The 9,675-nt window shown below is 35.7% G+C and overlaps 1 protein-coding gene across 1 annotated transcript in view; it reads right to left on the bottom strand.

Annotated features, from left to right (window-relative positions):
* The window catches only part of LOC137265775 (equilibrative nucleoside transporter 1-like), a 28,176-nt gene extending 18,707 nt beyond the window's left edge, over positions 1-9,469 (bottom strand). The window contains exon 1 of the mRNA XM_067801227.1: positions 9,397-9,469. The gene's annotated coding sequence lies outside the window, so the exon portion shown is untranslated. The remainder of the gene's footprint in view (positions 1-9,396) is intronic.
* Positions 9,470-9,675: the final 206 nt, after the last annotated feature.

The raw sequence follows: 9,675 nt of genomic DNA on the forward strand, positions 1-9,675 counted from the left end.
ACTTCGTGTAAGTATTGGTTAGTACATCTATCTGTCTGTATCCAGTTCAAAATGTAACAAATGTTTTGTGGTGCAGAGTGTTTCATGTTCAAGGGAACATGGGAAAAAAAATCACTATTTTATTCAAAATTTGGAACTTTACATTAAATTTCATATTTTAGGAATTTTAACAAGTTAGTTGGATGACAACAACTTTGTATCATTATCATGATAACAATGTGATGTTTCGGAAAAGATCTTTACACCATATTAACATTGTGTACTGAGAATGAGATTTATTTAAAAACAAACAAACAAACAAACTTGTAATTCAATGTTTTTCATCATGAGTCTAACAACACGTCATCAAAATGATGTATTCATGTTCTAGGATTCAAATTAAATGACATACTAACAGAATCAGCAGGATCCAATCTGATCTAGCACACATTCTCATGGGACAAATACCCATTAATAATAACCATGAACGTCATCATCGTGAAACATATGCAGACTAAATCTGTTTATACTACCAGTAAATATATGAAACATCTGTGATAAGCATTTGTGCACTGATCCATATTACCAGTGATTATGCTTTTTGCTGTGCAACTGCTGTCACATTTAACAGTTATTAACAGTGAAATAAGCACATAATTTGCCAGTCGTACTATTAACTGTAATCAAGTTCTTGCAATCTTTTCCATAAACCACTACAATGATGCCTGTATGCATTAATAACTACTTGGCATTTAGAAGCAGGTGTCACAAACTGACACTTGTCTACAAATCAACACAATATCTGAAAATATTTACCAAACAAAAAGCCAAGAACCAATCAGATTCTAACAAAGGTCATTTGAACCACAATGTGTTGTCAACGGTTTTCGTTGTTAGTACCTTCAGTGGATCCCTTTATTTAAAAAACACACACAAGCATCCCTTCTGGACCCCATTTAACCTTCATTAATAAAACCTTCGTAATTGATTATGATTATGACACATACACATGGATGATAATGACATATGCACACTGGATGATAATGACATATGCACACTGGATGATAATGACATATGCACACTGGATGACAAGAACACATACATGCTGGATGACAATGAAATAGACACTTGATAAAGATGACAATATGTATTAATCTTGAATGAGTTATGACAATGACATGCGCATGATGACATATTGATGACATATACCATGTATAAGTATTATATGGGTAACACTATTTTTCAGGGCATTATCATTTGCAGAAGCCTGAGGTCTTCCATTAACAAAGGAGGGCAGCTGAAAAGACCCAGGGCGCCTGCAAATGATAATGCTCTGAAAAATAGTGTTACCGTTATTATAGCTATTTTTAATAAAATAAGAACAAAAACAACAGCATCGGTTTTAGAGGCATTCACTGCTAACAACAAATGACGGTGGTCACGACACACATTTTACAAATATAGACACGTCATAGAACAACACAGATGACATCACTATTGAGAGTGATGACATTCGACCTTGACCTTTGCCCATACTGTCAGCCGCCATTGTTTTCAGTGCTCAACAACGTTAGACTTCCAGTCAATGTTTTCATTGCTGCCTGTTGTAATTTATGGCACAATTGTTATGATTGGCACAGGCAAGAAAGTGCATAATGGCACAGGTACATGTGACGAATGTAAGCCAGATATATCGTCAATAATGAGCTCAAGTGAGCTGTGGGTGATTGAACTTCAACGGCTGAGCTACTTATGAAGTCACCTAACAACGGGCTTGATAATGGCCCATCGTGAAGCATCTTGCTGATATTATCAAGTTACAGTGGCCCGCTCATTTCTGATAATGTGTGGGCGTTTCAATGATAATTCTATCCATTTTAGCTATAATGGATGACAATAAACTATAGACGCTAGATGATAGTGTCATACAGACTCTGAATGATAATGACATATGCACACTGTTTAACAATGACACACATACACTGGATAATGAAGATGCAAGTCTGTCATGGTTTCTTGTATGACTTACTTATTAAACACCCTACTATCATCATCAAAGCAATATAAGCATTAATACGTTTTAGTATGTTGATACAGGGTTATACAAGGACTAATCTAAGTATGCTCTATTCTGCTTGATTTCTGAAAACAGATCATCAAGTGTAAGATGTCAATGAACAATCCCCTTTTTAGCCTCTGAATACTTATAACATTTACTACAGCAAAAAGTATCATAAATAATTAAACATGGAAATGACTACCAGGATATGAGGAGTAAAGTTGAAAAGAATAACACAGATTTTAAACATTCTGCTCAAAACATACAGTTATAACACACCATGATAAAGCTGACACTTTGTGACAGCTGGACCAACCATCTTACAGCCATCTCCTCACATTGCTCTCTATCACTGGATATTGATCTTTTCATGAGGCACCACATTGTTGAGCAATAAATGTTGATAAACAAGTGATCTACGTTACTATAATGTAAGAATTCTAACAAGCAGCTCGACACCTGACATCCATAAACTAGACTAAACAGCGATGTTAGATATTTTTTTAAATCGTAAGCAGGTAAGAACTACAGCTGAACATTCATTCATCTCTCAAAAACATTCATCATATACTCGTTTCAAACTACGAGGTTGTGTTTTAATTTTTGAAACAAATGTAAACATGGTAAGAATCTTCTCCTTGTTATCTGTAATATAACACAGACTTTTATGCACACAATATGCGTAAACGATTAGATTCTATCAAATTTACCTCCAAATCAAGCTTAGGCAGTTATCTGGGGCAGGGTATTGATAATAACAATAAGCAATAAGTATGAACACTGACTGAATGTGTTCATTAACTTTATGTGACATGTGTTGCTACATATATCAACAACTCATAATAAAGAATAACCCAGCAAACTGACAGTATTCTTAAATATTTAATTAGCTCAAAAAGTACCACTGGAGTCTTTTTGTGACACATTGACAATAATTATTATTTGGCAGATTGATCATATTGAGCCACCAGAGTTAATCCATAATCCTGAGCGAACAAACATGGCCTTGAGTTTATAACTACCGGCAACTAGAACATGTTAATGTTAAACATACTGGCCAGTATGTGTGTTGCTCATTTGGAGATGTGTGAGTTGCACAAAATGCCAGTTGTGTGAATCTACAATGCAACTGCATTCATCCAAACACCTGCAAACTCTCAAACAGCACTTATTCAAATGCAAGTGATTGCTCAATGGTTATGTGGCAGACTCAAATATTTGCATATATGTACATCAGAGTTTAATTAAAATAAAGTAGACTAAAATGAGTCACTATATATCAAAAAGGGGTATGAACTTGTTCTATTTAATTACTTGTACACCTTGTACTATATTTAGTACTGTAATAGTAATCAAATAATAGTTTGAATGTTAATTATTGGTATGGAAGAATATTAGTAATGCTATAATTTAACATTTTATACCTTAAAACAATTGTACTACAGGTCTGCACCGTAAGCATTTCTCTCAGTTTAACCTCCACTAATTGTTTCCCTGCATGCTTGCCACACTTCAGTTCTATTGTCCCACTGATAGGCCAAGCCAACTACAACTTTCATATTTTATACTCACTTGTTCTCTTCATTCTGAAAGGACACACACTCTTCTCAAACATTCAAGATGGAAGGACTTGAGGTGGGTTCATTTTTTTTCACATGTTGGAAAAAGTTCCGCCTGTACCCCCACTTTTTACATAGTAAATATGCTCCTTCCCCGGTGTTATATTCCAACACTGAAATACGTTCACAGTCTTATTATCACATAGAAGAAAAATGATTTACTGTATAATACAGTTTGGATTTGACTTACTTGATATATGTGATATCTTGTACATATTTGGTGTTGAAAACGACCCCACAGTTCAGTGAGTTATTATGATCACCTGTAAAATTACAATAGTAAACTCTAACCTATGTTCTTTTTACAATTAATTGTATACCTGTAGCACAATGGCTAGTAAATCTGAATGAAAGCTTGTATGCTTGATGTGAGTGGGTGATTGAAATATACTGGTATATGCATGAGTATGAGCACTGTATGTTTGATCTGAGTGACTAGAGTATCTTTACCTTCCACTGTTATTTTCTATCATATCACTTGAACAGATATTGCTTCCTGCACACTTACAATGAGCTGTTTTGTGATTGTTAACAGATGTATAACCATATGTTCTGAGCTTGGGTTTCGCCAGTCTAGAATCAAACTCCAGATCCATCGCAGATGCATTATACATGTTATATAATCATGATAATTGAACTATTTATATCCCTTAAGGGATACGTACAGTGCGTTGTGTTTGGTCATACAATTCTCTCAATATTTTGCAGCACTGTAACTTGATACAAAGCTCATAGGTATTTATCTAGATAGCTGACATTAGGATAATATTATTAACCCTGAAAAAAAAAACCAAAAAGAAGAAAAAGAAAGAATTCTATCCGTAACTCCTGCTTGAAATGTATCCTACCAATCAGGATTATTTCAAGGTTTTAGGGTCTTAGGGTTAGGGTATGGATGTAGGGTAAGACTTCCGCCCGTATTCTCCTTAAATATTATTCCAGTCAAATATATCACCAGAATATATATTCTTCATGTGATGATAATGAGTTTTCAACATGTTTCTTTGATTTTATCTCAACATACTGAAACACATATCCAACATATAATTATAAAAACAACACACCAAGAACATTTTCCTCAATGTTAACACATATGTGGGATATGGGCGAAGTCCTTCCGGATATGATTCTGGGTTAGGTTAACGGTAAGTGTTAAGTATTTTTGATAAATAAACATTTGTTCTTTATTAGAGAATGATAAAATAAAACAAGGGTTACGGGTGGAAATCTTTCCAAACAAAATAGGTGGTGGGTATGTTAGGAATTTTAACCAAAACAGACATGTATTTAAAAAACTTAAGAAGTAACTTAAACATGAACATATTCACCAGATTCTATTCAAAATTTTGTTATGTTCTTTCAGGCTGTCAGACAAACATACGAATAAAGGTACACTTTCGGCCTCTCTTCCAACTGTCATTTGTGTTTATCACACATACAACCAAGTGCAGTTATAGTTGTTATGTCAGCTGAGACTTGACAGTTTGATTATCCCCTCCATTCACACAGGATATTGAAGCCACTGAGCAATAAAGTGTATAACTTCAGTACAGTGCTTGGTTATGTTGACTTGTCAGGCCCGAAGCTTGAGGACATTACAGCCATTGGATTTATCAATCAACAACTGTGTTCCACCTTAGCCTACAAACCCAGAAATATGAGGTTCATGTAAAGTGAGTGAGCATGATTTTACGCTACTTTTAGCAATATTCCAGCAACATAAACTGCTGGGGACATACAAATGGACTTTAACCATTGTTGGGAAAGGACCCTGTCTTCGGCGTGATGAGCGAATATTATGACCGCAAGGCTACCCCACCACCTCTTGTGTAAAGTAATAAGGTAGTGAGTGTGTCGAACTGTTAGATTTTAATAACTATGTGTATAACAGGAACAATGAGTTTATTGTCTTATCATTATCTGCTGGTGAAGTTCTGAATGGAATGAAACATGAACAGCAAGATGAGCTGTCAAAATGATATTGCAATATAGGATTAACTTGATGTTGAAACCAGTTTGCATCATTTGTTCATGCTTAAGTTTCATAACTGGGGCATGTTAGTTGTAAAGACTGGAGACTCCAGTAATATAAACTAGGAACGTGTTCCATGACATGCAAACACAGAAGCTTACCCTTACCACGCTTTTCCTGAAGGAATGCGTAACACTGCCCTACCAGAAACTGGTCAGGAACCATTTTAATTTTGACCATGTCAGGTGACAGCTAACTCCATTGTTAAGCATCAAAGTTGAGTGAGTCTGGACCAGACAATCCCACGATAAACATCATGAGCATCAATCTGTGCAATTGGGAACCGATGACTTGTGTCAACCAAGTTCAGTGAGTCTGACCACCCGATCCCATTAGTTGCCTGTTATGACAAGCATAGTCACCTTTCGCTGAAGGTCTATTCTACCTCGGGCCTTCACAGGTTTAAGCATCAAAGATTCCATTAAACATGTTATATTTGGGATGTAGCTGTGATGACTGAGCGGGTTATATGGCTGACTGTGTGCTGGCTATTAGAGTGCCTGACTCTAATAGGTGTGGGTTCGAATCCCACATTGGACACAACCTCAAAAAATATTGGCATATACTGAGAAAGTGTAATCCCAAATGTTACACATGTTAAATCTGACCCCTTTCTAAAACACTTTGTGTATTCAAAGTTACATGAAGCCAGATGACAGCTATGATGTACGATGAGGTTCAATATCAAACCTCTAGATTTACTGATGGTACAAGCTGGGTGCCAATGCAACCACTAAATACAACCCTTTCTTTGAGTCATAGGTGCAGACGAGTTCACACTGGTATACAGAGATGGCGATGAATATAAATCACAAACAGGTTTGTAAACATCATGCTGTCATGGATAATTGTTAAAATGATTTAGGTAGAGGGATCCTGCGACATGATAATTTTGAAGAATGCAGAAAACCTAAAAATAACCTGCTTAATATCAAAGACTGCTGAGCACTAACTAACAGAACATTAAGACATATATATTTACTTTAAACATTCACATTTTGTAAACTACACCAAATTTGAAATGTCAGAAGCCTTTATGAGCATGGACATAAAAAATCTCACATCAGACCAAAATCCAAACAATATTTCGTAATCAGTATTTTTTTATCTTTGCAGCTGTGAATAAAGATTCAATTTCCACTGAGACAGTCAACTGTGGATGAAAAAAGGTTTATCAACAAACATGATAAATGAGATCTACACTCAAATCAGATAGTAAAACCAAGTTGAACTACATGCCACATCAATGCTGGCAGCTCATTTTTTTATAGCTCACAATGACAACCGCCCATGAGTACAGTTAATTCCATCAATTAATATGACTAATGAATCCTCTCATCATTAGGGTCCCATCAAATAATTACTGAGTAATTTCAGATTGACAGATGTGTTACAAGTGACAGTTTCATGATCTGAGAATACCACAACATTGTCAATGTGACTATGTAAAGATCAGTTGTTTTTCTTTAACAAAACCTTATAAAACTATGCAGGGATAGAATAAATTATGTACCCCTTGCCATGCAGTAGAGGAGTTTAGTTTATAACTATTCTCTTCTTTTAGTAACACTACAGCAATGTCACAGCAGGGAACAACAGAAATACCCTGAAACATCATGCAAAAAACATCTATCTATCTCAGTGTATGAAACAGCGTCTGCCCGGCGGCCTGCGGCTTGCTAGTTACATGGTGGGCTTACATTTTCCAAGGGTATTTGTTCGACCATGTCATTGACTATGGGAAATATTTCGAAAATAATTTACAAATGTGGTAGCTAGACAATGTCTGTTTAGTTCATGATCAATCAAACCATTACTTCCACAGATCAGCCTAGCCTTTTATCTAACACTAAATGTGACTGGTCTAGAGCATGCTTTCAGCCAATGAACAGTGTTGTTCCTTTCTGATAGTATGTAACAATCACACATCAATTCATTAACCACATTATTGTAACACCTTGTCGCAGTTTACAATTTGAAATTCAGGGCTGGTTACATTTTAACAGGGCCATCAATATTTTTCAGTTATCAGCCCTGTGGGCTTGCTGGGTATTTTAGGAGTTTCAGACACTGTCTATCTTGGACATGGTAAATGTCATTTCATCATTAACTTGTTTGTCCCTTCTTCACCAAAATTGGTAATGCCCATTTCTCTGAATCCCTGGGATTCCTTTGAGCTGCAATACTTTCAATTAGTGTCAGTTAGCATAAATTAATGAATGTAGATTATTCAAATTATTCACAATTGTTTCACTATTGTTCAGTAAATGCTTAATTTTCAAAACACCCTCACTACATGTATAAATTTACAAAAAAAAAAACACATGAACAAGCAACTTTATTTTCTTTCTTTCAGTGTGTTTCAACGCCAGACTCAAGATTATTTAAGGATTATGACAACTGTAAATAACTAAGCTTTGATCTTCACAACTGAGATTCTTTGATCCCATTAGTTGCTCCTTAAGAGATGCATGGGTGCCTTGAGTTCAATTCAAGCCAGATCTACCACAACAATGCAGATATTTGCAAGCAACATCAAAGATATGATTAGTACATAAAAGTTTGTTTTGATCAACAGCAACCTCTCACACCTTTATCTATATGATAACCTGATCGGATCACATATGTTGTGCACAATTTATGCACTGTCAGATCAGGCTTCATTTGAACACTACTTCTGAAAAATGTATGGCAGAACAAGGATCTTGATGAATGCAGAATTACATATATCGGCATAAATCTTGAACATGATACTTGCTACTGCTGGAATGTTAGTTTATTTAAACATAATTAATGTATCCAACGTTGGGTGGTCTTTTTTCTGTTCGTTATCATTCTTGAAGGTAGACTATTGAATGATAAGAAAATTGTTAACAGGTCCTAACTTCTGATGTTAATTACAGTCACTTCTAGTCATTTAAATGTGTAATGAAACTGATCTGCTCTGATTTACTTAGGGCAGTCTGTTATTGGCCTTGTCATGACATTCTAGCAGAGACCATTTATGGTCTCTGATTCTAGGCTACAATTTAGTGACCCTTTGGTTTGGGGTATACTGCCACAGATGTTTTCAATATATATGATCTAGATATGGTAGGTCCATAAATATTTATGCTTAATTTTGGCCACATAAATATCTGCAGGTTTCCCATACACTGTATGAATACTACATTGTTCATTGTTCTATGAACATGAGGGTTGTTCAGCCTATAAATAGACCTTCACATGACCCTTGGCCTCAATATGTTCTAGCCACTCACAATTAAATTGCAATTTAACGCAAACTAGACGTATTCTGAATATAATTACAACATAAGAAAACAGTTCAAATTCAAAATAGTTAAAAGCTTGTGTTATTACCTGATGAATTGTAAACTTTGTGTGGCTCCAGAAAATATCCACGAAGCACTTTCATGAACTATCGCCGCACAGGATATGCAAACAGATACGATCTATTCACAAATAAAATATTTACCTCACTCGACCAAGTTATATTCTGCGTCCATAGTGAACTTGTACAGCGAGCAAGCACATCGCGTATCTACCGAACAATGCATCTTCGGGCCAGGACCAAAAATCAAAACAGCACATGTAATATTACATAATTTTGACGCAGCATTCACTGATAATGGTACTACCGTTCCTTGGTAAGAGCCCACTGTATAATAAGTTAGTGTGCATAGATATAAGTTAAGGACATATCATACCAGTAGTTACAACAGCAAAACTTGGACCCGTTGCAATAACGTTGTAGTCCTGTTGGTCGCCATAACTAAGAACGCCACCTACGGCTAGGTATGAGTTACTTCCCTTTTCGGTGCGCCGACAGCCGTAACAAATGTTCGACCAAGCTGAACACGAGAATATCAAACGCATTTATTTTGTATAAACGCATTATTCAGATCTGGGTGATTCCGATGATTGTTCTAACATGTGTTATGCTGTACAGAAAATTTCTGTTTCACTGAAACATTGATCTTAGCAGT

The sequence above is a fragment of the Haliotis asinina genome, chromosome 15 (genome assembly GCF_037392515.1).
Source record: "Haliotis asinina isolate JCU_RB_2024 chromosome 15, JCU_Hal_asi_v2, whole genome shotgun sequence".
In the NCBI taxonomy this organism is placed as follows: domain Eukaryota; kingdom Metazoa; phylum Mollusca; class Gastropoda; order Lepetellida; family Haliotidae; genus Haliotis; species Haliotis asinina.